Source organism: Spodoptera frugiperda, chromosome 12, assembly GCF_023101765.2.
Source record: "Spodoptera frugiperda isolate SF20-4 chromosome 12, AGI-APGP_CSIRO_Sfru_2.0, whole genome shotgun sequence".
Classification (NCBI taxonomy): Eukaryota; Metazoa; Arthropoda; class Insecta; order Lepidoptera; family Noctuidae; genus Spodoptera; species Spodoptera frugiperda.
The window spans coordinates 6,052,991-6,078,358 of NC_064223.1; the positions used below are offsets into that span (position 1 = coordinate 6,052,991).

General features: G+C 36.4%; 1 protein-coding gene across 19 annotated transcripts in view; it reads right to left on the minus strand.

Annotated features, from left to right (window-relative positions):
- LOC118262397 (protein sickie) overlaps positions 1-24,596 on the minus strand; it is a 211,556-nt gene extending 186,960 nt beyond the window's left edge. For 8 of the 19 annotated variants that reach the window (XM_050697311.1, XM_050697322.1, XM_050697321.1 and 5 more), the window contains exon 1: positions 24,436-24,595. The gene's annotated coding sequence lies outside the window, so the exon portion shown is untranslated. Of the gene's footprint in view, positions 1-24,365 lie in introns of all 19 variants that reach the window. The other 11 variants (XM_050697309.1, XM_050697307.1, XM_050697316.1 and 8 more) reach the window with 3 other exon arrangements.
- Positions 24,597-25,368: the final 772 nt, after the last annotated feature.

Consider the following 25,368-nt stretch of genomic DNA (forward strand, 5'->3'; position numbering starts at 1 on the left):
ATAATTATTATGTTATTTCAATAAAATTGTACTTTTATGCTAAACATGGATTAAAAATATGTATTATATATTTGATTCTGAGTGAAATTATATACTGTAGTATAAAATAACACCCCTCCTTTTATGTTAGGGATTACTAAATCCTTTTTTTTTTAGTAAAATCATACAATGGCTTCTCCCGCCTTGGGCGAGGCGAGAGGGAGTGTGATACTGTCTTACAGTCTTTAAAATTTAAAATCAATAAACCACCAATTTCTTCACTACAAACAAACTAAACCACAACAAACATACTAACATCAATTCACAAAACAAATAAACTAACCACTCTTACAATCTTCACTTGATTGAGTAGCTAAACGTTACGACCTCTAGCAAATACCTCACACAAATCTGTGGTCACTACATTGTGGTCTTACACGACCACAATCTGCTTGAAACCATTCACAGTTCCTTTGACTACATATACATACACATATATACATATACTAGGTACTGTTGGTCTGTTACAAACAGAATCTGTGGTCACATGGTCACCGCAACGTTTTGCCCGCATAGTGTCTAGTGTCTATTTGCTGTGAGGTTTACCTGTGTTTGCTTACGGTCAAATGAGTATTTGTATCTAATCCTAGAATCTAATGGAAATTTTGTTGTGATAGGATTGTGATTGACACAAAATTAAACTTCATACACAATCATCTTCTTCATATAAATAAAAATAAATTTCTGTTCGTTAGTCTCGCTAAAACTCTAAAACGGCTGGATCGATTTCGCTGATTTCGGTCTCGAATTATTTGTAGAAATCCAGGAAAGGTTTAAAAGGTTAGAAATAAATTACTAAGGCGGTACAAAGTTTGCCGGGCCAGCTAATTCATAATAAAAAATATGCAGTCTAGTTTTATACCACGCATGCTTACATATTTTATGATATCGCCTCGCAATGGGTGATTAATGGTAACTTAAAGTTTGAAACTATCGCTAGTACTAAATTAGACTAGACATGCCAATAGAACAGAACAGTACTTCATCAATATGAAATTAATGTCATCGCGCGTAATGATCTCATAACCATAATTACGTCAATTCGAAATGATTTATCTAGTACATCTAGATAGCACAATTGGATATCACATATCAAAAATTTAGAAGTCCGGGTATTAAAATTGAAGCTTATCTTATTATATCTTATATTCAAGTTAATAATCATCATTCATTTTGAGCACCACGCTTGCTCAGTGCAGGTTGGCGATTTCAATGACGAATTCAAACTTATAATTAGAAATTATAAGCCCGTGCTTCCTCACGATGGTTTCCTTCACCGTTTCAAGTGAATAATACTTCAGGATAAAATCGAAAATGCAAAAATTAATAGTACTCGTATGCTCACATTCCTAAAAACATACAAACATCCAGGTCTCATATTCACCAGTGACATACAAGCATACATCATGAAAGTCAACAAAACTACTCATAAAAAAACGGGAAACACCAAAACGAAACTCAATTTGCCAAAGGACATAGTTGCTCTTACATCATCTATAGTTCTATACAATATATCTTACTGGATTGTCTTTGTAACTTTATTAACTAGGGTCCACCGTACGTAAAGCCATGGAATTTATTGAAACAACGCGATACATCCCCTCTATAAATACAAACTTTCTAATTTGTTAGCTCTGTGCAACTAGGGACGCTAATATCGTACCCAGGATTCATTTCGGACTTGCAGCTAATTGATAACTTCGCAAGGGTGTTCAGAACGTATTGGTTTATTGAGAGAATGCCATTGTTTGCGAAGTCTAGTCTGGAACTAATTTTGAAGGTATGTGGAATTTCATGCGTGTGAAATTGAGGTTAGGGTTGTAAAGAGTTCGGTTAAGATAAAGCATTGGACTTTAAAGTTTTTACTAAAGGGTGTGATAAAATGTCACATTCAATAAAATACTAGACATTTTACCAATAAAAAGGAGTACATTAATTAAAATGTTAGTAGTAATAAAGTACATTAAGGTTTTACACCTGTAGAACATTTGAATAACTAAAAATGGTCACAAAATAATGCCAAACGTCACAATAAAATAAAAACTGGATATTAACAAAAGAATATTATTTAAAGGTTAGACACCAAAGAGGCTTAACTACCTACACTCAAATAGACAGGCCACTTACAATTTAAAAAAAGAATATTCTAAATTCAAAATGATAGACAACCTCTAACCACACTAATGTGCCATCATTATCGCCTCCCCTTTTCCATTGCATTCATAACTTTTCAAAGAAGTGTTTATGGTGTTCATATTTTTGTTGCTAATTTTGCAGGTTGGCAGCCCTGGCGGTGTAGTTGTTGTATTTACTCGTACTTGACTCTGTACGTGCCTTTTACTTGGGAGTTAAGTTTCTGCAGTTGCATGCCCTGTGAACTCTGGAGTTTGTTGTCGAGACTATGTAGACGTGTGATTCGATTACGTGATGCAGCAAGTTCGTGCAGACTGTACCATGTTTAGAGTAGCATGCGATCCTGATAGCAGACTGTTTGTTTACGTTGATCGGAAAGATTACATTTAAATATTGATCGAAGAAAATGAAAATATTTCGTAAACGTTTAAATATACTTAAGTGGTAATTTGTAGTCCCATGAAACCTTCTTCGTAAATTGACCAGCCCACAATAAACCACCCCCGAAGTACCGCACACCGAAATAATTTAAATAAGTAGCAATATCTCTCAAACACCTGGGCGATACAAATTAGGTACATTTGCAGAAAATCTTACTGGGAATACAAAAACAGGGAAATTTAAGGAAAAACAGAGCGTCTAATTTACGGGTCCCATAAAACGAGGATAACGTATACTGTTTCAAATATTTCTTATCGTCGCGTTCCCATTCCCCCGTGAGCAAAAACAGGAACTTTAACTGCGAGACGGGGCCCGATCCCGTTCGTCTTAAGTGATTTACAGGCGCACTGCGACCTGCCTCCGCACAGCCTTCAAGGGGAGACAAACCGGGTTACTAGACTTATCGCGATAATGTGTCTCTTGTCCCTTTTCTCTATACAAACACAGAGAAGGACAGAATATTTTAAGTCTACAATAGAAATTTGACGGTGAACGCCCCAACAATATCCGCCTAAATGGGTCAGGAAGGCGAAGTTTACGTCGCATTTCAGCATTAGGGAAACCGAAATGCAATAAAATCCGAGTCGTAGAGACGGAATTAGAAAATTATACGGAGGTTAGAGGCTCGACCTCCAAACGGCAGGGGATCATGAACTTTCAGGCTATGATTAGATGTATTAAATTATTTTCTCCAACTCTCTCGCACTCCTTATATGGAGATTAAATTTTCCCGTGTGTGAATTACCACTCATAAACTTTTGTTATGTAATTTATTTTATTGCTTAACTTCATTTTCCCGTTTCCTCTTCTTTGCCGTATTGTTTTTTTTTTTTCATTATACAAAACGTTCACTTATACTGGTACTGATTAAAATAACCAACACTAAAAATACTCTACGCTTACCAACAATATGTATCCAAAAACAAGAATCATTCCCAAAACAATTCCACAAACATTGAACAGAAACAATTTAATTACTTAACTGAGCTAATCTAAACATCGGTAGAACTACAAACGCGAGATTAAACCAAACAAACTAATATGAGGTTCAAAAACAAACTGCCCGATGCCCTTTTCAACAATAAACATAACGAATAAAAGCGAATACGCCGTGTACACTGTGTACACTGGGGTTGCATCGTACACAATTTAGCGTGGCATTAACACAGCAATATTTTGTCGGAAAGAAATATTATTTGCATTTGTAATGGTGGGGTGGCCCTACTGGGACCGGGGTGTGCATTCCTGCACTACACTGCACTTGTCTTCGCTAGGGGCACGCACACAGACAATGTGTGATTGCGTACACATACATATGAGCATTCATACGTGTGTACCTATAGTCAAAAACAATTGCCTAAGTAAAAATTGTTTATACAACTTCGCTACGAAATACACATATTCAACAAAGCTACTCACTTCGTAGCATACGTCTACGAGACTACGAGAACTACGAACGCTCTACGCTACTACGAACGTTCTACGCTGCTAGGAAACTTAAACAAAGTATTAAGCAAATGGATTCACTTAAGATACGTCTTGTAATCCACGAGTATGGGCGTTCAAACATCTTTAAAAGCATTAGGGCGGAACTATGAAGGGTGTGTGTCAAACAGCAATAGTTGCCCACACCCCCGCGGCCCACACAACTGCATTCGTTGCAATGCGGGGGAATTTTCGATTAAATATTTAGATTAGATTTTTCGTGATCCATTTATCATGGTTTAATTGTGTTGGGGCGATGGCTCTTATACTGATGAAAGCGGTCATAGTGTTTCTGAAGATTTGTTCTGTAATCCTTTGATATGATAATGTAATAAGAAAACGGAGTCCCCGCTCCCTTTCGACGTCACTGAATTGTATTAGGTACTTTTGTATTAACATTGTTCGTACATTCGCTCTTTTATATTCAGTAGTACAGCGAATAATAGCCATTATACTCGTAGACAAAGCCTAGAATTGGCTATTATTATCATTTGAAGATAGAACCCTCGATTTCATTACGGACTTGAATGAATCTCGAGATTTTCTTGTAGAATGAATCATATATTTTTCTCTTATCATTGTATGATAGTTTGATTTCTTACCTTCTTATTTAATACCATAGGAGTTAACAATAAACTCTTTAATGATTTACCAATAGAAAATGTATTATTTTTAATTAGATTTGTTCACAAATCACAGCCCTACACATTACGTACGCCAATAAAACCGTCTCAATAATGTACCTAATTGCTCATTAACCAGGGCCGTACTCAGACGGCTGTATTACGTATGAATTGTGGAATACATGCACATCGCCCGGCTGTCCCATGCGAACGTGAAAGCATGTACGCATAATTGTGTCCGCGTATTTGCCGGATGAACAGACCTGCCGGCGACCGGACCGTGTCCGAATACCGTGTGTAGGTACTATGTGTAGATATGCGTGTTAACAGTCAGTCATTTGGACCGCGTTAATTAATATTGATTTATTAGGAGTTGATATTTATTGAAAGTTTTGTAAAGGATTTGTTAAGCTCTATTATAAATACAGCCATGTTTTATCAGTTATTATTCTAGTTTTGATTAATAATGGATGAGTGATAAATACAAAAGTCACTTTAAAAAAATTGAATAAGCGACGATACTTCTTTACACCAGAGAATAAGCTCTACCGAACAAAAAATGGTTTGTTTCTATATGAATATGAATTTTACATCCAAGTGTTTACGGTACAAAGTCAATTGCACATAGTAGGTAAGAAAATACACACATAAAACGATAATATCATTGACTAACCTATCAAAACCAATACTTTCGAAGTCGATTAGCGAATACGGAATCTATTATTTCGTATTCAATCTAAAATAAAACAATAACGCTTTTTTTAAGATATTAGAAACACATCTAATGACTTCTCCCACCTTGGGCGAAGCGAGAGGGAGTGTCAGACTCTTACTGACTAAAAACCACCCCGTTCCTACTCCTGCTTTTCGAGCCGGAGCCCCAGTAACCCCGCTAGGTAGTCCGCAGCTCCAGATCAAAACAATAACGCTAAATGTCAATTTTAATTCAACATCCATTCCGATCCTGCCAATCAAACACAATGTTTGCCGTATAATTATTGCGTTGGCCAAATGTTTGCCGGCAACACACGTTCCATTATAAAGGGATCACCATTGCAAGAGCTCGAAACGGCCATAAAAACCGTATTTTCCTTATTATGTGCTCTCCTAATATGTTTCAGCTTGTTTACCGTGTGTTTTGGGTAACAATGTTTTTTACTTAGCCTTTCGTATTTTGATCGTGAAATATTTTACATTGCCACGTGTATTTACGTACGCGCTGGATGTGTGCTAATGAAATTACGACCTCCAAGGATTTAAAAATATACGGAATTTCTCGCTCTCCTTTTTGAGTGAAAGTGAAATTTTCGCTAGAATAAATCAGAAAATAAATGTGGTTATATGAAATGAGAACACCAGAATTTGCATTTAGTCAATTTTATGAAAAGGTCGATCGTCGTTTTCTTCAGGAAAAGAAAAGACGAAGAAAATTCTTCTCAACCTTTTCTAAACCAAAACTTAACAGCATCTAAGGTACCTACCCATTTAAATACGATTTAAAACTTGGTCCATCATTCACCCAGCTTCTTAAGGTGAGCTACAAAACAAGCAAAGCAGCATAAGTTATTCCGAAGTATGTTCAAGCACCTCACTTTATAAGTCGCTGGTCGTGCGAGCGCGGCCGTGCGGGAGTGCCAGAGTGCCAGAACCGTCCCCAGATCCCTCTAAACCTCTTTCCTATTTATATGCAGATTCCATGACCGACCATAAGTTATCCGAGCACCGGATCATACCCTTAATGATACTCGGATAAATGGAAATGGTACTACGTTGGGGTGAATTTTTACACATTTAGAACTTTGTCATAATAAATGCGTCAAGAGTCAACGGTTCGGAATTAATTAATGCGGGGCGACATCTTGCTTTATTATTGAAATGGAGGGATTAGTTGGATTAATATAATCTGTGGCTATCTGTAGGTATGTGCGTGGTTGTGGCGGGTGTAGTGCACACTGCGCCTGGCTTTATGGTACGTAGGTACATTTATTCGAACATGATTTTACGAGCGTGGGGTACGTCGCGTTCAATCATTTTACTTTGTTATAGTTTTATGCTTGTATGCTTAAATAAGCATTAAGGATTTTATATTAGTTTTGTCTTAACGATTCATAAAAATTACCCACTAATAGTTGCTTAGCTATTAACCCAAAACGCTGTTTGTCTACAAATTGTCCAAAAATAAACAAACTTTAAGAGAATATTGTAGCTGGTCTCTTATACCTCTTATTGTGGCTTACTTAATACGAAACACGGCACTATGCCCGGAATATTTTACCCTATTTAGCCCATACTTTGTTAGCGGTTTCAAGTTTATCTACTTGGTTGAGCTCTACAGATTTAAGGCTCAATTTTATACCGTGTTTGTTGCTTGGGTAAAAAGTAAAAAAGGGTACTCGTAGAACCATTTTTTGCCTTTGGATATACTTCTAAACATACATAACATCATACGTTTTTATGATGCTAAAGGGTAAATGAACTACAAAGGTATTTGTTAAACGTAAAACATGTTTCTCTCCTAAATCCCTTTAACTCACGTAGAGAGTGTGTGGGTGGAGAAAAGCTCTACTGGTTTCAAGTGACAAAGGGACTCTTCATCATATAGACTCTACTACAGAAGACTGTTTGACGTCGCCGCGTCTGCGCACGCTGCTGATAATGAAGAGTGGAAACGTCAAGATGAAATACATTTGTATAACATCCTTATTCTTAAAGGGGGTGTTTTAGAACCGACTAAACGACTACACATGTTGACAAAGACAGAATAACAGCTCTCTCTAATAAACCTTCCATAAAAGAAAGTTTGTATTTGTAGTAGGCACTCATAAAAAGAAATCCTATTCCCCTAAGTTGATGTAGTAGCTAGAATAAACAACGTACATACCAATACTAACATATTGTCTGTTGTCTGGACGTTCACAATGACCTTGACCTTATGTCTTTACGAGTATTAGATAGAGTATAGATTTTCCAAAGTAAAAATCTCACAAATATACTATAAACTAATTTATGTAAGGTTATGTATTATAACATCTGATAAATGTTATCGAAAGAATAACTTACAATTTTCTTTTAATGTCAATTCTTCCAAACTAAAAAAAAATACTGTAAAATCGGCCCTAAGACTTTTAACGACTCAGAAACAGTTCTATGTACCCGAAAATATGATACTATCAAAAACATCCTGTAAAAAAGCCCAAGTGTCGCACCTCAGTTTTCCTACCGTAAAAAGTTGAGAGATCCATGTAATACCAAGTCGGTTATTTTATTTAGTCCCTATTTAAGGGACTTTCTGCCCTAAATTATTATGTATAAATGTTATATTTATTTTACGTTTTAAATAAAATAGATCGAAATGGTCATCCTATAGAGAATTTAGTATTCTAAAAAGAAAATACTGAACCAAACAACGTGCCTACAATAAGAGATTGTCTGGACGGTCACAGCGTCCCTGACCTTATGTCCTTGTTAGGTCATTATGAAGGAAAATATTCTTCGTGGCAGACTTGTACCTATTTATTTTATCATTTTCTTTAAGGAATTATTAACAGCTTTATTATTTTAATGTCTCTACCAAGTAAACCTATTATTTTAGGGAAGATTTAGGAAATTAGGGAGTGAACGAGATGTAAGATTGATTACATCGTTAACCTTTTGCTTATGAATACCTAAATTTTAAGCTTTCAACCTAAGAATTTACTTACTTTTTGAATTTACTTTGTTTTAAAATACTTCATACCTATAATTTACTAAATTGTTTGAGTTCAGCTATGCAATAGTTTTTCTTGGCTACCAAAGTAACAGCTCTTACTGTGTAACATATTACTGTAGCTAAAAATAATTAAACAGTAAACAGACCTTATATACTCTAGTAAATAAAGCTCATATTTTCATAACAAAATTTCACTAATAAAATTCTAATAAAGTGTCGTAACTCAAGTAACGTAACAGTTTGAATTTAATTAAAAATACCGCTGCGTTACTCACACTTTAAATCTATTAAACGGATAATTATAAAATCTTACATGGAAAATTGTGGTTGGAAATTGCTTACTGAGTAAGCAAGAATTTTGATTAAATTAAACGATATTAAGAAGGGGAGACGCGTTCAAGGGAAAATAATGAAAATATTGCCTCGGGTAATCGGCGTGCTTCGATTAATAACATCGACTCTGCCTTATTTTTTAACTCTGTGGAACAATAAAAACTCCTTGTTGAAAAAAAAAAGAGATAATGAGACTGGCCGTAAATGTTTTTGGTGTATTTATTTACGATATTTATGCAACCATTTTTGTTAAAAAAATTTAAACGTGACTTGCGAAATGTTTTACTTTTTAATTTATGTTCTGTTTTTTTACGTAGACTATTTTATAAAATGAAATTGAATTGGCGTAAAAAATATAACATTTATATTTTCTATGAATCTATTAATGTATTTCTTACGTATTCTACAAATGTTTTTTTTTTTTTTCTTCTTTTTTTTTAAAACGTTGCCCCACACTAGGATTTACTCCTGTGTCGTGGGTGCGTTTACAAACATACAAGTTCACATACACATGACACCCAGACCCGAAACAACAATTTGTGGATCACACAAAGAGTTGCTCCGTGCGGGAATTGAACCCGCTACCCGTTGCGCGGCAGCCAGTTGCCCAGCCACCGCACCAACCGTGCAGTCGTATTTAAAATGAGATTTCTGTATTCACATAAATTCCACAACTATTGATAAAATAAATTTCTAATAACTACTTCTTTGTATACTATAAAACGAATAGAAATGCAAATAATCTTAGACGAGGATTACACGTTGCTTCTTATTTTCTTTTCTCTCCATTCCAAGCAGTATCAATTAGGATCGTATCCTATTAAATGCGTCTTATAAAAACTCTAGACTTTCTCTTTACCAATATTAGTTAGAATATCCTTATTTTTTCTCTGGAAAGGAAGAGCTATTAATGTTATTTATTTAAGTATAAGAGTGAAATTTACGTTTCGTATTTCCATTTTTATGGCAGTAACAAAATGTTCCGACAGTGTACTAAGTAATAATTCTAAATATTAATCTCCTCTCCCACATATTTTAACTAAATGAGAACATATTCTACGTAAACTTGCAATATTTTAATACATACATACCTACCATAGATCTTAATCTATGAATCTTCTCTTGAACAAACGATTAAAAAGTTAATAAAAATTAATCAACGTCTACCCGATGGTGCTGACGTTGATATGCGACTGCACAGTAACTTAGTACATATAGCGTCACATCAGGCTATACAAAACCAGTACAAACTGACCGTCAAATGTACACAAAGATCATACAAAGCGAGACCATGTTAAACTGGTTTGTGTAACTTGACATGCAACAGTGTGTACATAAGTTGGCAATATGCAAATACTGGGCATTACTGAGCACACTGGGCACACTGGGTACACCATCAATCGTTGCCCGTCGGGCACAAGATAAATAGTGATCCTGACACTTGCACATTGCAGCTATGTCGAACGCTAACCGTTTACATTTTTAACTGCGTGTGTACCCGGCCCAAACTGTGACGTCATTTGTCATTGTGCTGTTTAAAATGTGTGTTTTTATTTCATTGGCAATGAGGTTTTTCAATTGTTTTTATGATGAATAACTGTATTACAATTTCTACTGTTGATTGTTTCGACATTATGATATAGGTAATATGTCTAGTGTAAATTTCTTTTGACGGGAATTGATTGTTTTCGCATACTTGCCAAAACAATGACGTTTGATAACACTCCACAATGGGTTCCACCCTATAATAAGTACGGCGCGTCACGCAGACCACCACAGATGGGGCCCAGTAGGGCTAATACCTGATCCGGAACTGCGGACTACCTCAGTTCTGACACTCCCTCTCGCCTAGCCCAAAGCGAAACAAGTCATTGGATGATTTTTCCACCTTAAAAAGCCCTTAAAATATTATAAGCCGGCAATAGCGAACCGTAAACATGAAGACAATTTTAATACATACATACTATAAAATACCTAACGCAAAACATTATTTATAGAAAGAAGGTTCTTCATCAAAATACACAACACACACTGCAGTCTTACTTATAAACTAACTCTACTTCAATCTTACTTTATCCAGGACCATAAACATACACTAAATATCTACTGCTCTATAGCTATATCTAGCTAGTAAACTAAGTACCTATAGACTAATAGGTAGTATATGTGTTCACTTTGTACACAGCTGCAGCGGGTTACGGATGCAAAATATTGCTTATCTCAATAAAATGTTGCTCGGTAGTCGGTTCCCTTATGTAAGTACCGTACAACGTAGCTACCTATATACATGAGTAGGTACTGTACAGTCAATATGCTACATGCTATGTAAGTTCCGAGGATAAAAATCTGAACCTTATTTCGTTTGGCTGAACTCACGGAATGTTTGTTACTTTGTTCTAGTATATACTATGAGCATGAGTTTTCAATTCTATTTTTGAACCTTAGGCTTAGGGATAGAAGGGTTTTAGATTAATAAACATCATAGTAAGGTTCCAGAATATAAGTATTTAATAGTAAAATGCTGAGTTTATCTGCCAGAAGACAGCAATGTAAATACTAGTCATACAATTTAATACAATATTTTTGGTTAATTCTTGTAGCTTTGTAGTTTTTTGTAACTACTTATATAGTTCACTCCAATCGACATTTCAATTAAAATGAAAACATCATTACGCACTCCCATTTGATACATAAACAAACAACATTTACCAACACTACCCCTACTCAAACATAATCTTTAGTTGATCAGTTCATAAATTACCAGTTATCACTGCGTGGGGTCATTAACGGGGTCATAAATCGTATCGTTTGTCCGGTTCCCGGGTCAGACCGGGGTCCGGGGGCCATGTTAATTCGCGGCCGGACACCGGTCATTCAGGATCACAGTAATACCTGTTGAGTTACAACCTGGCTTACTGATACCTGCCCCTTGTTGACCTTTCACGGATGACCGGAATTTCACCCAATAATTGGGGTTTTAAACTAAGTTAATGACCGTCAAATTGGATTTTACGGAGGTTAATTAATGAGTGGATTTTAATATCTTGGGGACTATTTCGTTATGTGGTTATTACGGTTCTAATTAAAGTTTCTTGTCGTGTTGATAGTGTGCGATTTTAATTTGCTTAGGGCATTACATTTACCGTCGACTTAATTATCGTTTTACGCTTCAGAAAACTGAAACTTCAGTAAAAATATCCGTCAGTGAGACCAACATCATGTCAAATTTGAAACAGATCCTTACACTTAAATCTCCAATAGTTACTCTCCTATTAACCTATTTGTCGGTAAATGTACAAGCCAGTATCGTATAGCCTCAAGCGGAAAGCTGAAACTTATCTGTGAAGACGTTATCGCTCGTTACGTTGTTCCGACAGTGTACTCAATGCCTTTCATGTTCACAATCAATTACGTTCGTTGCAATACTGGATTAGACACGTAACTGTGAAGTAATTAGATGGCTTAGGTTAATTCTTTAGTCTGTTTAAAAAGTTTTTTTTTTAAGTGTGTTTAAAGGTTCGAGTGGTGAAAAAGGGTTTTAGCTTTCTATTAGTGTTCGTTGGGAGTCCCAACGAACACCAATTGGGCAGAATAATCATGGTTAGAAAGTTCTAACCATGATTATTTGCATGTTAGTTTCATATGTGCTATGTAGGATTTATAACGTCATCCGTTGATTTGTCCGTCGATCCATCTTCTGTCATCGGTCACATCTGTCCTTAATGAAATTAAGAGGATTAGGTATATGGTTTAACTTATATAAAAATATACTAATTTTTAAAACTTGCAAAATAATATTCAACAAATTCAGTGTGAAACTTCATGAACCAAACCAAGCATAATAATTTCAATAATTTCAATTTAAATACTCCCCACTTCCTAAAGCAATTGTATGCAAACCATTCGAATAGACCAATTAAAGGTTTTTGTGTGTTCAAACAGAGAATGTTTCTTAGAAGTTTGCATTATAAGTGCACGAACGCGAGCAATTGCGGTAAGTGGAAAAATTTCTGTGCATACCACTTCACTACGGAAAATGCAAGTTTGCTTTCAAACGTTTTCCGCTCCAAGTCCTGATTGGCCCACAATTAGTATAACTTATGAATGATGTATTAAGTTAGAGAGGAGCTTCAGAAATTGAAATGAGTACGTCACAGTCATTTAGTAGTTTTACCTGGAAAGTTTTCCGGGAGTTTTGAAACTTTGAATTTATAGATTGGGTATGCTCTTTTCGAATTTATTGCCACCTCGTACAACCGCCGCTCGCGCCGCCTATTGGTGGCGCCTAAAAACGGTTTTTTATTAATATCTCCGTTCCGACGCATTTTACGAAAAAATAATCTACAAAATGAAACTAGAAAAAAATTCCTACAATTTATGTATTGATAAATTTAAAATCAATATTTGGCGTACGAGCGCCGCAAAGTATTATTTCAGGAATTAGCATTTGAACGGAATTTGAAACCCAGCTGTAATTTTGTATAACTTGTATATTGACTGCCTGAAACTTGTTCGTGTTTAGAAATTTATCAATTTGTACCTTCTTATTCTTCATTTTAAAATAATCAAAATATAGAATAATATTTACTTCACACAACCTCTGTAAACAAATAACTAATAAGCTACTAAGCATGCACTCACAAAACATAATATTACTCTCACGTTTACATATCGCTATCACAATATACCGTGAAAGCTTCACAAACATTTCATATCTCAACTCCACATCAGATATAAACACAACAATACCCAAACAGAACTTCCATTCAAGACACAAGACACTAATAACCGAAGACGCGTGCGTGCGAAACACCAATTAAATATACACGTAATTAAAACAGGATATATTTACGGCCTTTGAGACAACATGGCGCCAAACGTGTAGCGAACGATAATTTACTGCCGTCCTTGATTTCAACCCTTAACTTCCGCAGTTTTAGGGTTCAAACTGTTTGACCGACTTTCATAATTTATGTGCAAGGTACATAATGTGTGTAATAAAAGGCCCTTCTCACATTAACGGAGTATCTCTTGCCGCCATTATAGTTTGTGTTGTCCCTAATGTGTGATAGAGGGATTATGCAAACGTGTTCAGTGTATCTCTATTTGATGAACTCCTTCTTCCAGAAGCGACCGGCCAAGAAGTGGACATGGATAAGCCCTGATGGTTCTACCAAAAATGAGATCGACTTCATCATGGCGACCGAAAGACGTATATTCAGTGATGTCTCTGTGATAGCGAAGGTGAAAACCGGTAGCGATCACCGTATTGTCAGGGGCACACTGAACATCAATGTAAAACTAGAGCGGTCACGCCTGGTGAAGTCCACGCTCCGCCCTGGACGTGCCCAGATCCAAAACCCCGAGCAGTTCCAACTCCAACTGCAAAATCGCTTCCAGTGTCTAGCTGATTGTGGAAACGTGGACGAGATAAATAATGGGTTGGTGGAAACTGTCCGAGCAGTGGGGTCAGACTTCTTCAAGACCCCCGCCGAAACAGGCCCCAAAAGCTCTCCGACGGAACCTTAAAACTTCTTAAGGATCGTAGCGAGATGAGGCTGCAGTCTTCAGACGATATGTCTGAATACGGCAAGCTCAATAGACGAATCTCGAAATACATGCGACGTGACCTGCGGGCCTATAACGCCGCAAGAGTCAGAGACTTAATTGAGCGAAACAAGGGCTCAAAAGTCTTCGCAAAGAATTCGTCTGTTGGGCAAAGCCAAATGACGAGGCTGAAGACCGAGGATGGCAGCGTCATCTCGTCGAAGTCCGAGATCCTCGGAGAGCTCGAGAGGTTTTACGGACAGTTATACACCTCAACACGGCAACCCATCGTCGGTACAGCTCGGGACCCAAGAGCTAAACTGACGCGGCACTACACTGAGGATATCCCAGACATCAGCCTGTACGAGATTAGGATGGCTCTCAAACAGCTTAAAAACAACAAGGCGCCGGGCGATGACGGAATCACGTCGGAACTTCTGCGAGCGGGTGGAAAACCGATACTTTTAGTCCTCCAGAAGCTATTCAATTCCGTCATACTCGAGGGAACCACGCCGGTAGCATGGCAACGGAGTGTGGTGGTTCTGTTCTTTAAAAAAGGCGACAACTGTCTGCTAAAGAACTACAGACCTATCTCACTTCTGAGCCATGTGTATAAGCTGTTTTCGAGGGTCATCACGAACCGTCTCGAACGCAGGCTTGATGACTTCCAGCCTCCCGAACAAGCCGGATTCCGAAAAGGTTTCAGTACCATAGACCACATTCATACGCTGCGGCAGATTATACAGAAGACCGAGGAGTATAACTTGCCACTATGCTTGGCGTTTGTGGACTATGAGAAAGCCTTCGATTCAATCGAAACCTGGGCGGTGCTGCAGTCTCTCCAGCGGTGCCACATCGACTATAGATACATCGAGGTTTTGAAGTGTTTGTATAACAACGCCACCATGCGCATCCGACTCCAGGAAGAGACTACGAGGCCAATCCAGTTGCGGAAGGGCGTGAGACAGGGAGACGTTATATCTCCGAAACTGTTCACGAACGCACTGGAGGACGTTTTTAAGCTCTTGGACTGGAGCGGACGCGGCATCAACATTAATGGCGAATACATCACTCATCTCCGTTTCGCCGATGACATAGTCGTAATGGCAGAGTCGCTGGAAGAGCTGAACACCATGCTCAGCGACCTCAATACCGTTTCCCAACAGGTGGGCCTTAAAATGAACATGGACAAGACGAAAATCATGTCAAATGTCCATGTTGCACCTATACCGGTTGTCGTTGGGAACGATATACTCGAAGTTGTAGACCACTACACATACCTGGGTCAGATCATCCAGCTAGGTAGGTCCAACTTCGAGAAAGAGGTCGCTCGAAGAATCCAACTCGGATGGGCAGCATTTGGGAAGTTGCATGAAGTCTTCTCGTCAAAAATCCCGCAGTGTCTGAAGACCAGGATGTACAACCAGTGTGTGTTGCCAGTGATGACGTACGGTACCGAGACATGGTCCCTAACTGCTGGCCTTTTAGAAAGGCTCAGAGTCGCCCAGCGCGCGATGGAGAGAGCTATGCTCGGAGTATCTTTGCGCGACAAAATCCGAAATATGGAAATTCGCCAAAGAACAAGAGTTACAGACATAGCTCTCAAAATATGCAGGCTGAAGTGGCAATGGGCAGGCCACGTCGCTCGGTTGCCGCCATTATAGTTTGTGTTGTCCCTAATGTGTGATAGAGGGATTATGCAAACGTGTTCAGTGTATCTCTGTGGTACTGGGTCAGTACGTACAAATGACTCACGCTGTTTATTGCTATTCAGTTGCAGATCCTAAAATAATTTATTTAAAGCCCAAACGCACACAACGTTACCAATAAATTGTGTAACTCTCTAAGTACTGACAAGAACGACCAAACTTATTTATTTACTAAACTTACCAAACTCGAAATCGTAACGACTCACGAAACAGGTGGACAATATGGAACATTAAATAAACGACTCCAAACCGTCCCGTCAGACACGATAAACAGTCATCGAGACTATCGATTTACCATCAGAAAGTCGACTCGTTAATTTTTGACGAGCTCGTCCCAGCTCCCTAATTCACTCCGATTAAATCGACATTATAATATCGATTACCATTTGTCATCGAAATGCATCGCGTCACCAATCTATGTTGCCAGAATCATAATGAGATTCTTTTTTCGAATTTTCCAGTTTTCTCTTGACCGAGTCGGTTAGGTAAATGACAGAGTTTTGATTATAAGTGAATTAACCACGTTATTATTCATGAGTCGCCGCTGAAGTTGGAAGCCAAATTACTTAAGTTTTAATTTGATACAAAAACCTGAGATGAAAATTTGATAAATTGGATGCTTTTCTTAATGAAGTACCTACATGATATACATAAGAACGTTGATTATACGTAACTTTAACATTTCCGTAAACACACAAAGCTTAAATCTTTTATAAAAAAAAGTAACAAACTTGAGTAGAAACAAAAATACAGGGTGTATTTCTTAATTGTCACAGAAATGTCATATACCATTTTAATGGTATTTGCGTGTAAGGGTTGGCATTATGTGACTTTGACAATGTTACGTAATGCCGAAGGACGGTAGCTCTGGATACAACCCTGCGCCTGCTGTGCTCCTCAATAAATAACACCAAAGGGTTCTACACAAGTCTAATGCTATTTGCTCACGCGACGGAAACTTGACACAACTTTCTGCAGCGGATGATGTACATACACTGTTTTTGTTCGTTTTTTTTTTATAGTCTCTTGTTTAAAACTGAGGTTAAAACAAATATTACACATCTTTTTTAAGTATTAGTATTAAAGTAGTTGAGTTTGAATTAAGTTTTTTTATACTGGTAAAGAAGTCGTATTGACATTCACATTTCAGTATTTACTTCAGTGTTGCTTTCTATTCGTAATTACAGTTCTGTTCCAGTAGTAGTCGACCTTAAAAATTATCATTTTTCAATGCATTCATTTAAATTCATTCAAATTCAAATAATTTAATCCAATTAAATCATAAATAGGGACTTTTGAAATGACAACAAATAAATATAAAAAAAAACAATAATTGTACATACATATATGTGAGAATATTGCAAACATGCATTTGAACAAAGAACACTCAATATAATATAAACAAAGTAATTTGAAACTACACAAAAGATAAATATAAATAAAATGGTTCTTGTAGTCACATACTTATGATTTACGATCACAAACACAAGGATTTATCAAAGTCAGACAAAACGTGGGGGCAATCTTTCCTTATTCAGTTTTCCTATTGTGTGTTTGTACAACTTCTATATTATATTGTATTTATAATTCGCTCTTGTATTAGACAAATAATGTATTTTTGTAATAAAATATTCCAATGGTTTGTTATTATGACAATTATTTATTTATTTATATGTATGTGGGATATTAATTAAGTGATTTAGTTAAACAATTTAACTTTTATCCTGTTGATAGTGTGAAGTGTTCTAATTACGCCCGTAGTATAGTTGCTTTAGTTTGCACCTGATTTTAATAAGCATCTACAAAATTGCTAAGTATGTCTTTGGTAATCTGTGACAACGTCGTGAGTAGTGTATTTGTTAAATCTATTATTTTACTACTTCATTCATGTTTTATGTTTAATAATATTGCTGTTTGATGTCCTCAATAAAATTAAAAAATATGTACCTACATTGAACACATAATACTTTGACAGATACTTTTCATCAATGACATCAAAACTTTTGATATTGGAAAATCTTATACGTATTACGAAAAGTTCCATGAGCTTTCAAGATATTCAAACAGATTTTCTTCATCTTTCACACTTTCTGTAAAAGACGTAAAACATTTCATTTTAAAACCAATTTACAACTTCATAAATAAACCCAACAAGCAATAAAATTGTCTGCAAAACAAGTATACTAGCCAAACGGGCATAAACTAGGCATCATTACCATAGACAATACAAGCGATTGCCAAGAAAAAACAACAACGGAGGCAGAGGAACGAGCCTGAATCGTTTTGGTACGCTTGTCAGGTGCAATGGCAATTTCACCCGGCCCAGCCTACCAGACAGGGTATACTTACACAGGCCTATTTGAAAAACGGTTAGCTGAAACCTTTACTTTTATTGCTTTCTCTCAAACGGCCCTTTTCTATCTTTGGATAATCTGTATTTCACGTTTATTGGACGTTTTTATTGATTACGTAGGTACGAAGAGGTAGGTAATATTAGTGTTGGTTTCTGAAACGTTTTAAGGTTAGTTTTTAATTACTTAGTTTAAGTTAAAGACAGAAACCTTGAAGAATGTTTAAATACATGTATACTTTTGTATATTAATACTCAATATATACTGATAGAGATAGTGAATAGATTGAGATATATATAGAGGGGGTGTTTGATGATGAAATCCAAATAATGCGTCCAAAATTGCCACACTAAGGTACATGTATGCAACCTCTTTGGTATACAAAAATGTGACAACATATCCTTATGAGCATAGCACAGCACTAAAAGTGAAGTACATAAACCACTGATGGTACTTGGTCGTACCAACGGCGAGGTGACAACGATATTCGCTATTATTTCCGAATATCGATTGTGTGTATGCCGCCAAAACACCGCACTCCTGTTCGAACGTATTGTGCAGATGCCTTTTACGTCCTCACATGAATATTTATTCCGCCGATAATATAGTTATTTTGAGTAATCGCTTCAGTGCATCGTTTTCGCCGGATCCGTTCGAGTTTATTGCGTTCGTCACCGGCTGCATACAAAATATGTCGAATACCTAAGCTTATTATAACGCGTATAGGAACGTAACGTTCATAGGATAAAATTGCGATATTTCTTAGATTAAATATTTATTTTATTATCATATCCTAAAGATGTGAAGATAATTGGTATATTGTACATTGTTATTCTAACGATATAAGTAAACGTTAGCAATATTATGCCTTTTCAAAGGTCAAATCCCACACACGGAGTAGATTACATCCTATAAAGAGATATATCTTCAGCTTCATTAAAAAAATGTTTCTATACACGGTGTAACAAAAAGGGGGTATACATATCAAGTGCACGGTTTCTAGATAACATAACAAACGATACGGGAAGGGTTTTTAAAACTCATGTTTTCGTGGAACGAAGTTATGAATTTTTCCAATATTTTTTTTTCATGCGAATTAAAATTAGATTTACAGAAGAAATGTTTCGTAATTGTGTGAGTGACCCCTGTAGTGTTGTGACACGTTTGTATGATTTATAAAATGAAGAAGCATGCGACACCAAGTATTTGGTACCAATTTTTTTAACTTAACTTTGAACTTTGTGTAGAGATTCTATTCAACTTGTATTCTTCAGTGCTTCTTGATGTATGTATTTTGTTACACGCTGTATATTCTACAATATTACCCCTACGAGAAATTTCGGTGCCTATACACACGAAGCGAAAGTCACAGCTAAGTACGGCAGATTGCGTTAGGGAGCAATAAAATGAGCGGACAATTTGTTTAATCAAAAACAAATGTAGCTAGTCGTAGGCTTGCTGCTACCCCCGGGCGGGCGCGGGCGCGGGTCGGTAACGCGACACTCTTTTGTTTTTGTTTTGACATCTGCCACAGAGAAGCAGATTTGTCATGTTAGATAATATTAGTGTAAAAAAATCTTGTGCAATTTTTCTTTTTTTTTTTCGTTTCTGGTTTCTTTTGTTTCTTTGTTTTCTGTGTTGAGTTTTTTCAGTCGTAGTTGGTATAAATCGTTACAAAAATTGTTATTGTAAGTACGGGTCTGTAGACGGCGAGCAAGGGTAGCTTGCCGCCCGAACAGAACTAAACCAGTGCATTGTAAAATTGGAATAGATTTTCAACTTCTTTTTCAATTGTAATAGTTAACATAGTGATTAAAATTTAAAACATATTACAAGTTTATATAAAGGTAAAAATTATCTCTCATTAAATCTTAATTAGGCACTTTTGAAACGTGACATTGAATTGGCTAGAAAGTTTTAATTTATATATTTTTTTTAATTGTCAATGTACCATTAAATCTTACTCTAGAGTTAATTGTAATAAATAGCTCAAAATTGTGCATAATGATGAAAAACAATTTTTTCGATTCGAGTTTTTTTAGTTTGCGTTTTTTGAGAAATTTTCCATGGTAACGTAATTTTTTTTTACAGTATCGAAAAGTAGAGATTTATAAAAAATGTTTTATGGAATCTTACTTATACAAATAATTTTCCTTAAATTTCTCGAAATCTCCATCTAATAAACGTTTAACTTCCCAAGTGGCAACACAGTAATTTTATTAGAGGTCAGACATTTGAAACAGACTTTCATCTAAAATGCAAACTTAGTTCTGCACCGCGATTCAGCGAGCTGACTCAGGTAATCGCATTTGCCGACCTTCCAGACTTCAACAGCACTGAATTAAATAATACCAAGAAAGATATAAGTGGGAAGAAATATTAAATTCTACTATTTTAAACTTTCAAGTGGAAAGTTATTATTTAAAGCGACATGGTTTATTTATTAGCTACCGCTATAGCCAGCGGTTTTGTAGTACTGTAGGACTACAGATTTCATTAGTACTGAAGTGAGTATTCCGTGTCTCTATACAACGTGTAACAAAAAGGGGTTATACATATCAAGTACACGACTTCTAGATAACATAAGGTACTAGGCGATCAGATTGACAGAATAAATGTTTCGTAATATTAGCGAGTCACCCCTGTAGTGTTGTGACACGTTTGTATGATTTAAAATCAAGAACCTGCGATACAAAGTATTTGGTACTAAAAGTGGAAAGTTTTTTTAAACGTATTTTAAGCTGAAACTTCGTGTAGAGACTTCAACCTGTATTCTTCAGGGCTTCTTGATGTATATGGGTATTTTGTTACACGTTGTATAATGATTACTTAATTATAACATAGAAATACTGAATGCTGATACTAAGAAGATGCATTTCATCATTATCGACGACATATCAGCTAATATCTGCCCGAAATACTTCAAACTTTTTATTCTTCAGTCTTACGTAACCTAATATCTCATCCCTAACTTATGAGAAACTTACAAAGACAAACACAAAACTTTTAAACACAAACATTCGCCCCAAAAACTACAAAACACACAACCATTAGCCCCCAAAACACAATACCACTACTACCTTTATTGTTAATCTTTCAGGAACTTTCTTTACTAAAAAGAGCGAAGCGTTGATTGGACAAAAGCGGAACATGTGACGAGTTTCCGTAACTCCGGCAAATAATTCCGAGGCATGGCATTGTTATTCGAGGCGCGACTCGTTGGTCACGTCTCGAGCCAATAATTTCATGTGACTCATCTCGCTACAGTTTTCGCTGAAGAATATCAAATAAGTTGTGTATGAGGATTTTCGTATTATTGTGTCGCTTTATGTATTAGGTTTGTAATTGTGTAATGGTAATGCAACCCGCTTTGAAGGTCTTTGGAAACGACTTTATATAAATAGTTCTCCATTATTCTTTGCTATACGATAGTATTATAATAGGTATACAAGCTATGGTATATGTAATTCCAAATTAATAATAAATGCTTGTTTATTTACTTGTTTTTGTTTATGTTTATACCCCTTATCTATGTAACCAATCTTCTTTAAAATATAAACTTCACACAGGTAAGACTGCTAATAATATATAATATTATGGCGCACAAACTACAAATAGTAGCTACCATTTAATTGAATTTATTTTAAGGTACATTATAATATGTTTCTTGTGTTATTTAAGTTCTGATATACATGTATTGGTACAAAGCATTGTTGAGTTTTTCAGTTTGAAGAGAAAAATATGTTCGGCAATAACCTCGCCCTATATTGCATGAGACTCATAACGTTGCTGACGATAAAACGTGGATGAATACGTTACATACATCTCTAGAGTTTTATGTTTTTAAATATTTCGACTGAGGTGGGGCAAGCGACTGCTGTGCAATGTGTGTACTGTGCACGGATCCCATTACCGCATGGAACAATTCTTTCAACTTAATTATTATGTTATCGGCCTACTCACGTATTTGTTTGACGAGGAACTCGACTAGTTTCAAGCCATGCTAGAGGCTCATATTCATGAGCAGCATTCCGTGACACACGATGCGGCGATTGTCGCGCTGCTACAGTAGCATCGCGACAATCGCCGCGTCGTGTCAATATGAGCCTCTAGCATGGCTTGAAACTAGTCGAGTTCCTCGTCAAACAAATACGTGAGTAAGCCGTTAACATAATAATTAATTTAGTATGTCTCACGAAGGTTACAATAAAATTCTTTCAACTTTTAAAACAGTTTGACGGCGGGTATGTTGCGGGAATATTTTGATACTCATATCATTGTTGGTATGACATGATGAATTCTAATTTTGCATTTGTGATTGTGAATTCAATTAAATTCAATGATTAATTGTTATTTCGAGTATTCTATTTTTTTATCACGATTTAAATTAATTGTGTATTTTTGTTACGAGTTTTCGAATCATTGTGTCTCCAGAGTGTGGCCTGGTGATCTGTATCACAGGTATTACCTATCACAGACACCAGTCTCTATTGAGTGTTTCATTTTAATATGACTTTGTACAATTGATGATGGGAAAATAGATCAATTACTTATAAAAAAAATACACACACACACAACTTCACGCCTTTTATAAACCTCGAAGGGGTAGGCAGAGGTGCACATCAAGGCACGTAATGCCGCTATGCAATGTACACCCACTTTTCACCATTTTTGTTAAAGTCCCATGTAATAGGGGATGAGCCTATTGCCATACCCTGGACACAATTCCAGACTCCGTGCTACTACCGAGAAACCCGACCCGGGAACCCCTTGTTCGGCAGTCGCACTTGCGACCACTCGACCAACGAGGCAAGTAAAAAAAATATTATATGCATATATTTACGAATAGGTTACTATACGTAAGTCTCTTATAATTACTCGTACCCCCCCCCCTCGGAAAATACTCTGATTTCCAGGATTTTCCGGATTAAATACATCCCGCGTCCTTCCTAAGGATTCAAGTTATTTAAACCGGTTTACCGGATTAGCCGTGAAAAGTCACAAACAGTGTCGAATTGTTTAAGATCTCATTAAATAATGAAAGGTTACTTTCTGCCGTACTCAGAGATTCTACTTTATTACTTAAACTATTCTTTAGTAACGAATTTGTGTCGAAAACAATTAATAAGGATTGTGTTAAGTAACCATTAAACGGTTTTGAATACCTCGGTATCTGTGCAGGTATAATAATATAATTTGTCTGTGGATATAGTTAGGATGCTGAAAATTGATATAAGCTACGTTTTTATCTTTATTTACCAGCAATCCTAGGCTATAGTAACTACAGGTAAAATACGAGTAATTAACTAATAATAATTAACTTATACAATTATCAGTTTGTTTGATTAACAAATAGATAAAAGTAACTTGAACTTAGAAAGTTAATTAAAAATGGTAATATATAATTATTATAACCATTATTATATTCATAAGAATATTATATTATAACTACATTGTACGACTTCTTTTGATTTTACATTTCATTCAGATATTATCGTAATGTATTTTCTAATGTGTAACTGTATATTTGCCCAAATAAATAAAAAACAACAAATATCTCAACAATCTCACTCACTGTTACAAACATAATTACTCATCATCAACAGATTTTAATTAATTACAGCCAGTACAGGTGTATATCACAGTATTATAACTAACTAATTAATTAGTACGTAATGAATTTCATGTTAAAAGTATCGCCACGGTTCCTGGTTCGCGGTGAGTCACAGACGTGGCCAGTCATCTATCATAATGCGATTAACTCCTAGTGACTTGCCACTTCACTACGGTACACACTAAACCTGTGGATACACTTGACAACTTTCCCCCCTTTTCTTCAAACAACGAAAAGGATATTACTCCACCAACATAGGTACATACATCCAAGAAATCCAATATCGTAAAACAGAAAACTGCAAGCCCTAAAAATATCCCTTCAGCCCCATTTAAGCCGTAAAAACGAATGGAAAACTTTTTCTAAGGAAATATGACGTACATAAATATCAAATACGGACGATGTTCCAACATTACGGCGCGCGGTATCTTTTGAAACTTTTTAAATTTACCGATCCATGTGAGAGTGCAGTTAATCCAGAAACACTGTAATCACAGTTGTTTTATAAGTTTTATCACTTTGTACGGTAGCACGTGTTACGTTGTTGACACAGTTATCGCTATGTATAAACAAGTAAAGTTCGCGGGTGTCGGCCGGCGACGCGCGAGGCAGCGTGTGGTCGGAGCGCGCGCGGCGCACTGCCGCCCTTCTGTGGAAAACAAGTTTCCATGCAGCCTCCCCCCCGCACCCCGCCACCCAAGATGCGCCCTTGCACCGTCCTACCTTATCTCTCCGGAAAATATGTTTTGTTATACCAAGGTTACTCTCGCCTTTGTTTACGGAAATTGCATCAGTTTCGGTGCTACGACGAAAACTAGGTAAGAAAATAACCGAGTTGTTTGGGGTGCGAGCTGCGAGATGAAAAGATGTTTTCCTTTTGAGTTTATATTGCATGCTCTTCAGCTTCCACGCTGTGAAGTGTCTCATGAAAATAAATTAAAGTTACTGCTTACTTAATATGTTATACTCGGATATTTACGAGCATTAATAAATTAGAGCGTAAACATTAAGCCGCCATTATCATTGGATTCTAAATAAAATACACACATAACTCACCTGTTAGCGTATCAGCAGTAATTTATGTGTTCTGGGACATTGCGATAACTTCGTCGAAGATTGTTAGCAAAGGGCTGCTACGGCGTAGCTTCCTGGCTACGAAATGTCGTAGACAGTCGTAGTACGTAGATCACTTGTACTTTCCGGTTGCACGTGTAAGTACGAACGATAAGTTGTTTTTTGATGAATGTGGTTAGGGTTGTGCGTAAAAGAAGGACTTATTCGAAGAAAGAAAGCTTACGTGCAAATTGTATTCACACTTTTTTAGAAACCTTTTTATTTTTCCTTTTATTAAACAAAAATGAAAAAATACTAATATGATAATGTG